Raw genomic sequence first — 7,720 nt, 5'->3', positions numbered from 1 at the left:
CCTGTTCCTCCATCACCCTTTGCCTTATACCCATTGCTTTCGTCCCATTCTACAAAAGTCACTCTCATTCCACACCTTTATTTCTGCTCCCCCACCCCGAAAATTAAAATATCCATGACTTGCCTGTGTTCTAAACTAAGATGGTAAAGCGTAGTTTCAGATTCGTTATGCACCATCAGACATGCCATTCGCTCTCTGTCCTGTAAACCTGTTTGTGTTGTTAGGTGTCATCGAGTTTGTTTTGACTCACTCACAGCAACACGATTCAAAGCATCGACCTGCCCCGTTGGGTTGGGTTCCCTAGACTCTGATCTCTAAATATCGTCTCAAAGCAGATCAGCATCTCCTTTCTCCCACAGAGCCACTGGGTGGATTCAGCTGCCAAGCTATTGGTCAGTACTACCAGGGAGCCTTTCCATTTAAAAAAATACATAATTAAGTTTTATAAGAATCACATATGCCTGCCTGCTCTGTGTAAATAAATGCATTTCAAAACAAACCTAAGTGAATAAAGTGATGATTAATGGATGGCATGTGTAGAGGATCTGATCCAGAGTGAGTTCTGAGTGTTTGCTCTCCATTCCATTGCCAGGCAGTTTGGGGTTGGGTACCTAATTAACTGGAGTACTGGGCATATAGACGATATACTTGCTACATAAGATATCTGTATCCCAGTGGCTTTCTAGTTAGTGAAGAATCCACTGGATGGCATTGCCTTTTACCCACCCATCCGCTTTCGCTATTGGGAGAGCAAACTTAGGGAGCACAGGGCTCCTCTGCATGGGAGGAGGGGCTCATGCAGTGGGCTTCAGTTGACCTTGGGCAAAGCATCAGAAGGGAATAAGTTGGCTTTTGGTATCCTACCCCTTCTCTCTCTGAAAGCCTTCTTAGACTCGAGTTTTTCCTTGCTACTAATCTCACCCACTTTTCTATCTCCTATATACTTAGATCCTCTTAAACTAATGGTTGTATGTCCACTTCTAAGTTTAAGAATTCCATTGCATTAAGTATCCCTTATGCAAGAAAAATTATCCTTAGCTATAAATAATTTTAATAGGTAATGATTATAATCATACAGCTTCAAAACTCGCTCTCTCTCAGGAGGAATATATCCCCATAAAATTCAGGAATGTCCTGTAGCTTTTATTTAACACAGATAATTATCCTGATGTCACCACCCTGAGAGAGCAGTCAGGAAGCCTCTTTCTGGGATGTCCCTGGGCCAGGGATTTTACTGACACTTCCATGGCATTATGACTTCCATTAAATAATGAGGCCACCCATCTTTCAGAGAGCACAGAGACCCATAAAAAGCATACATGCTTAAAATAAACACATGTACACACTAACAGTGAAATGACAGCTCTTTTTCCCTTTATCATTTACAATATATGTTCCTGAAAAGGGAAAAGCGGGAAAGAGAGAATGGGTTCTTCTCCATTTGGTTGTTTTCTGTGATTGTCCAGTGAACCATACTTTGGATGGGACAACACAGTGCTATGTCAACTTCTTCCTAGACAGTGGCTATCTAAACGTTGCAGATTGTATTTTCCCCCCAAGACTATTATTTTATTGGGATTCACAATCAACGCTCTGGCAAACAGCGGTTAAGAATTCAAGCAACATAATTATGGGGCAAATAGGATGCAAAGACCTCTGAATGTGTTAAAGAGCAAGGATGCTATTTTTAATACTCACGGCCTGAAGAGAACGTAGCCAGAGTGCAAAAGAGTTGCATCAGTACTACGCCTGATTGTTTCTAATTGTGGAAGGACTGGCTTCAAATGTGAGAACGGTCTAAATCGGTTTTTTCCAATATGATGCCCTGATTCCTTCTATTAGACAGGAGGTAGCTGTGGGATGGAATCAACTGCACAGAACTGCAGCAGCAGGCAGCTCTGCTGATAAAACAGTGAGGAGAATGGCTCCTAACCCAATGGTGGGCTGTTCCCACCCACCCAGCAGCTATGTGGGAGAGAGACCTGCGGGGTCTAATTTCTGGAAAATTCTCTGGGACAGTTCTATTGATTTGAATTTTGACTAACACTCTCAACAGTAATATATGGCTCTTGAGAACTTAAACTATAGCCAGTCTGAATAAATATTTTTAAATATATACTCTAAGTGTCAGATACACAAGAATTTCAAAAACTAAGTAAGAAAATATAAAATCTCTCAGTATTGATTTAATGTTGATTACATGTTGAGATAATATTTTGAAGATACTTAATAAAATAAACCATTATATTTAACATATTTATAAAACATTAAAATTGAGTTTACCAGTTTTATTTTTGAATATGGCTATCAGAACATATTAAATTATATATCTGGCTCATATTTGGAGCTATATTATTTATGCAGCTGTCTAGATGTTAATTTGGTCATTATAAAGGAATAGCTCCTTATACTGGAATCTAGAGTCTAAAGTTCATGGGGATAACTGAGCAAAGAACTCCAGTTGCCCTGTCACATCTGACAGTTCCTTACTTCTTTCTTATTTCTTTCTCTCCTTCCACCAGAAAATAACCAATGATGAGCGCCCTCGAGACCATTTCAACTCATGGCGATTCCATGTGTCAGAGTAGAACGAGGGCTTTCAATAGTCCCCAGGCAGACTGCCATTCTTTCTCCCTAGTGCCTCTGGGTAGCCTCAAAGTTAGAACCTTGTGGTTTGCAGCTGGGACCTCTTGTACCACCCAGGAACTCCACTAGACTTTCTGGACTGCCAACTCCCAGATCTGAAATAACTGAACGTTCAAAAAGGGCCTGGTCCCCTTCCTGATGAGGTGAGCTCTATTTGAAGACCGTGGCAGCGTCCGTTCACAAGCACTGTCAGTTTCTTAGGGACGCGTGTAGATGTTGCCCAGTGGCACAACTGGGCCAAGCTGGTAATTTACAAATTGTCTTAGAATCTGGCCATCATCATTCCTAATAAAACTTGCCACCTCTCATAGTGGGCCTGAGAAACGTTCCGTTAGCTTTCAGTTTTGATTTGTGGCTTTCCCAATGTTCTCATCCATTACCCTTTCCTTCTCTGTGTTTAAACCAAAACTCTGACTTATTTTACTTTCTTTCTCCCATTCTCCACTTTCCTTCCTTTGGCAAAGTCTATTGGGTATTAGAAAACTCCCTGTTCCAACTCACATAGTTGCAGCCGCAGACACAGAAAAGTGAAACTGGGAAACAGGGAGACCACAGGCTGGTGGGTGTAGTGTCCTGTGGATCCTGTGCCGGTGGAAGTACCCCTGGAGAAAGGCACCGAGTCCCAGCAGGCAGGAAGGCAAAGTGACTGAGAGAGAGAGAGATCATTTTTGTCCGTGTTATTCTTATAAAAAAAAAAGCTCATGACATCAAGGAATTGTCATCAGGCTGTGACTTGATGGACAGATTCAATTCCACCCCTAGCCAGGATTGTCTAGTGGATATAATCCCTAACCACTATAACATGATTTATATTGTAAAGTGCTCACTGGACATTTGGTAAAAGAATCTGTAAGATAAGTATTGCAAAACTCCATAAACAACTCCTAAATTTTTAAACACTTCTTATCTACAAATGGCAAAATATATTAGAGATTTTCTTAAGAATTCAGAGAAACAAACCATTCCTTGTAAATTTCTCCCATTCATTAATCATCTCATAATTTATTTACATTAAATTGTCATGATTGTGGTTCAGATTATAACTCATATATATGAATGCACATATATACACACACATGTATATATACACACATATATATGAAAGAGCTTTAAAAAGTCCACTGACCAGTAGAATTAAAAGATAATGGAATTTTTCCATGAACTCTTTGAACTGTGTATATATACACACATAGATATAAATATCATTTATATAATTATAATTTAAATATATAAATAAATATAATTTCTATAAAAGCTAACCAAATTTGGGGTTGTTTTTTTTTCTTTTCCATGAAACTATCATGATAATCAAGACACAGGAATATTCTGACATTTCCAAAAAAATATTTGCAAGGCATTACAGTCTCACTCGCTCTCAAAAATTGTTTTCAATAGACAGAAACTGCATAGTATAAACTGGTTCTTGTCAGTGCACACAACTTCATCCTGTCCATTCCAATATCCCCCTGGGGATAAGGACTTTCTTAATCTTCCCTATCAGCCATTATTTTAGAGACGTGGCGTCTCCAGTCATAGCCCCTCTGTAGCAGTTGGTGTGCTCTCTCTTTCAGACGATTTCTGTGAAGTCTCATGTGCACCATGAAGCTTTCCCACAAAGAGTATCTGGGGCTAGAAGGCGTGGTATGTTTCCAAGAGTGTTGTTTAACTGCCGCCCCTCCATCCCACTGGAGTACGGGGCAGTAGGTTTCTTTCTAATTGCCAGAAAAAAGAAATAATTCTAAAGAGCAAACTATTTGTTTGTTTTGTGTTGCTGGGTTTGGGTTGTTGTGTGGTTGTTTTCCCTGATTTGGGGAAGGGGAGGGAGCAATGCTGCTCCATCAAGGTTTCCGGTTGTGGAAAGTGTTTTGCAAACAAACTAGAAGCCTTTGTTTTGTTGTATATTTTTTTATTTTCAACCATCCCAATATGTGTTTTTCACTTAAGATAAAATAAAAATTATCCCTACCCTTCCCTCTCATTGTCTCAACCATCATTGAGACATCTAATTTTATCTCATCACCACCTTGAAATGAAACAAGCTGACTGCAATGACTTGTCTCTGATCTCGCCCCAAGAAGCCCTTCTGGACAGGATTTCTCAATTTGTTCTCTCATTGGATAAACACTCAAAGGATACACTGAGGTCTTTTCAGCTTAGCTGCAATCCACTTATTGGACAACTAATGAATGTAATTGTTATGCTAGATTCCATGTCAGCAAAATAACAGATGTACAGTATAATGGAGAAGGAGAAAAAAAGTTGCTTTTGGATTTTTAGAGCAGGTGCTACATGAGAAAAAAAATCCCATGGAACTTTCTCAAGAACGTTTGAAAACAGTTGGCAATTTGCCAGGAGGAAAGTTTTCCTTCAATCCCTTGGACATCCAGTTGTGGGCTGGGATTAGTCCCCTGAACAGCTGAAGCAATGAGGACACTGACACCTTGTCACTTCTTCAGCTCCTTATCCCGCCCTCTGCCTCCAACAAAAGCACCAGAGATTGCCCTCCCCCAACTAGGCCGCGTGCGCGCGCACACACACACACACACACACACACACACACACACACACACACACACACAGCCCAGCTGCCAGATACGGCTTTCAGGGAATGCTAGACACCGTTGAGTCTCAGTCCGGAGTGACGGCAAGTTACCATGGTTCTCTGGCTCCTATTGCGTTCAGCACATCAGGGAATGGAAATAAGTGTGCACATGTTCTAAAGGCCTTTTGGGAATGATCAGTGGGGCTGCCCAGGGGCACAATGGCAGGCTTTGTTGCAGAGAAAGGAATTGGTCTGGCAAGCTACGGCCGTCCTGCTGGACGTGGGGTTTGCCCACAAGGGCAGGATGGGAAAACCATGTGCAGGTTTTACAGAACATCCTCATTAGGAAAAGTAGGGCGTTTAACATAATTAAAAGTCATCCTGAAGACATCAGGTAAGAACCTGCTGTTTGTAATTAATTGCTTCTATGATCCTGTGACTGTAAAGAGAGCCGCTCGTCCTCATGGAGGTTTAGCGCTTCTCCCTGAAACGTCCCTCAGTCAGACCCAGGTAAAGAGAGAATCCGAAGAAGTTTGGTAAAGACAAAAGAGGAAAAGAAAAACTAGGGAAGAAGGAATTTAAATTTGCCAACAGGCATCCATCTACAATTTGCTGAAGTAGTCCTCTTCTCTTCCCAGGCATTGAGTTTAACATCCTCACACCCAAAATACAGCTCCCACTGGCCTGCATCCTGCCTCGCTATATAAATTATTTGGGGGAGGGGGGAAATTCTCACAGAGTCAAGGTTAACAGAAAACAGCTGGAAAATAAACTCTGAGCCATATGTCATAGATTTCTCCAAGTACATAGATTTTTTTTTAACTCTATTTGTAGAGTCAGCATGTTCAAAACAAGCGGGCTGAATCAAGGCGTTACTTGGTCTCCACGTTCGTGAAAACCAGTCTGATGTGATGATACCACTGGGTCTGTTTGGCATAGAGCGAGAGGACAAACCCACACAAGAAATTCTGTCTAAAGTGCTTTCTCTCTCAATCATAAATGCCCCAGTCTAAATTGTCTAAGTAATTGCTACCGCTCTCTGATATATACCTTATAGATGAAGAAAAGGTACATTTTAAGATGTACTTTTTCAATTAGGCTTTTTACAGAATATCAAGGGCCTTGGATATACTTCTGTCTGCATATTAGAGAAAATGTGGTTAAACGGCAGAATGAGAAGGAAGTGGCTTTGATTGGCATTGATGTTTGGACTTTTGTGGCTGTTGCTGTCTATTTTCTTCTATCATTTTAAATGTGTTGCATTTAAATGTGTTTTCTTTTAGCATGACATCTCACATATTTTCAAGTGCCGAGACAACGTATTAGACAATGTAAGACGCCGGAAAATTACCCGCCCTCCATTTAAAAATCCAGAGTGGTTTTTGACCCAAACCACACAACTCTGTATATGAGAAGAGCACACATGCTCTTGCATGCAGCCTGGTTCTGCCCTGCTACTGTAGACAGACACAGAAGAAGGGGAATGCTTGGTGCTAAACCTACACACTCTGTAGTTATAAAGAAAATCTTTTAAAAATCATTTTACTGAGGGCTCGTGCAACTCTTATCACAATCCATACATCCATCCATTGTGTCAAGAACATATGTACATTTTTTTGCCATCATCATTCTCAAAACATTTTCTTTCTACTTAGCCTTTGGTATCAGCTCCTCATTTTTACCCACTCCCTCTCTCATGAATGCTTGATAATTTATAAATTATCAAGTATAAAAGCTACACCCACCTCACACATGGAAAACCCATATTTTCCTAAACGCCAGTTCCTCTGGGTTGCCGGCTATTAATGTGCCTCTTTTCAAGTTCTCCAAGAATGCTGCCTGGTCATTCCCGAGTCACGGTTTTGCTGTTACAATAGAATGCAAAAATTATCAAATCATATCACCTATAAGCCAAATTTTACTGAAGATAAAAATGATTGCAGTCGTACATCTCCAGTGAGCTACCAGGAAGTTAAGCCTGATTCAGAAGATGGCATTTTTGTTGTCAGGTGTCCTGGAGGCAGCTGGAATTCGGAGCGGGCCTAGGCCCAACAGAACAAAACCCTGCCGTCCTATGATGGCCCTGACCCTGCCCATCCTCACCACTGTTCTTGTTTTGAGGCCCTCAATGCGGCCACTGTACTGGTTATTCTTGTCGAAGGCCTTCCTCCACTTCACAACCGTCTACTTTACCAGGGATGATCGCCTTCTCCGGGGACTGGTTTCCCCTGACATGTCCGAAGCATGGAAGGAGAAGCTCACCACCCTTGCTCTAAGGAGCATTCTGGCCCCGCTTCTAAAACAGATTTGTTCATCCTTTGGCAATCTATAGTACTTTCAATATTCTTTGCCAGAGTCGTTTACATGCATCACTTCCTTTTCCGTCTCTGCTATTCCATGTCCAATATTCACATGCATATGAGGCAATGGGAAATACCATGGCTTGGGTCAATTGTATCTTAGTCCTCAAAGTAGCATCCCTGTTCTTCAAACTCTAAAGAGGTGCTTGTGTGGCAGATTTTCCTAATGCAA

Source organism: Tenrec ecaudatus, chromosome 7, assembly GCF_050624435.1.
Source record: "Tenrec ecaudatus isolate mTenEca1 chromosome 7, mTenEca1.hap1, whole genome shotgun sequence".
In the NCBI taxonomy this organism is placed as follows: Eukaryota; Metazoa; Chordata; class Mammalia; order Afrosoricida; family Tenrecidae; genus Tenrec; species Tenrec ecaudatus.
The sequence above is the reverse complement of the archived record's forward strand: the minus strand, read 5'-3'. Positions refer to the sequence as shown.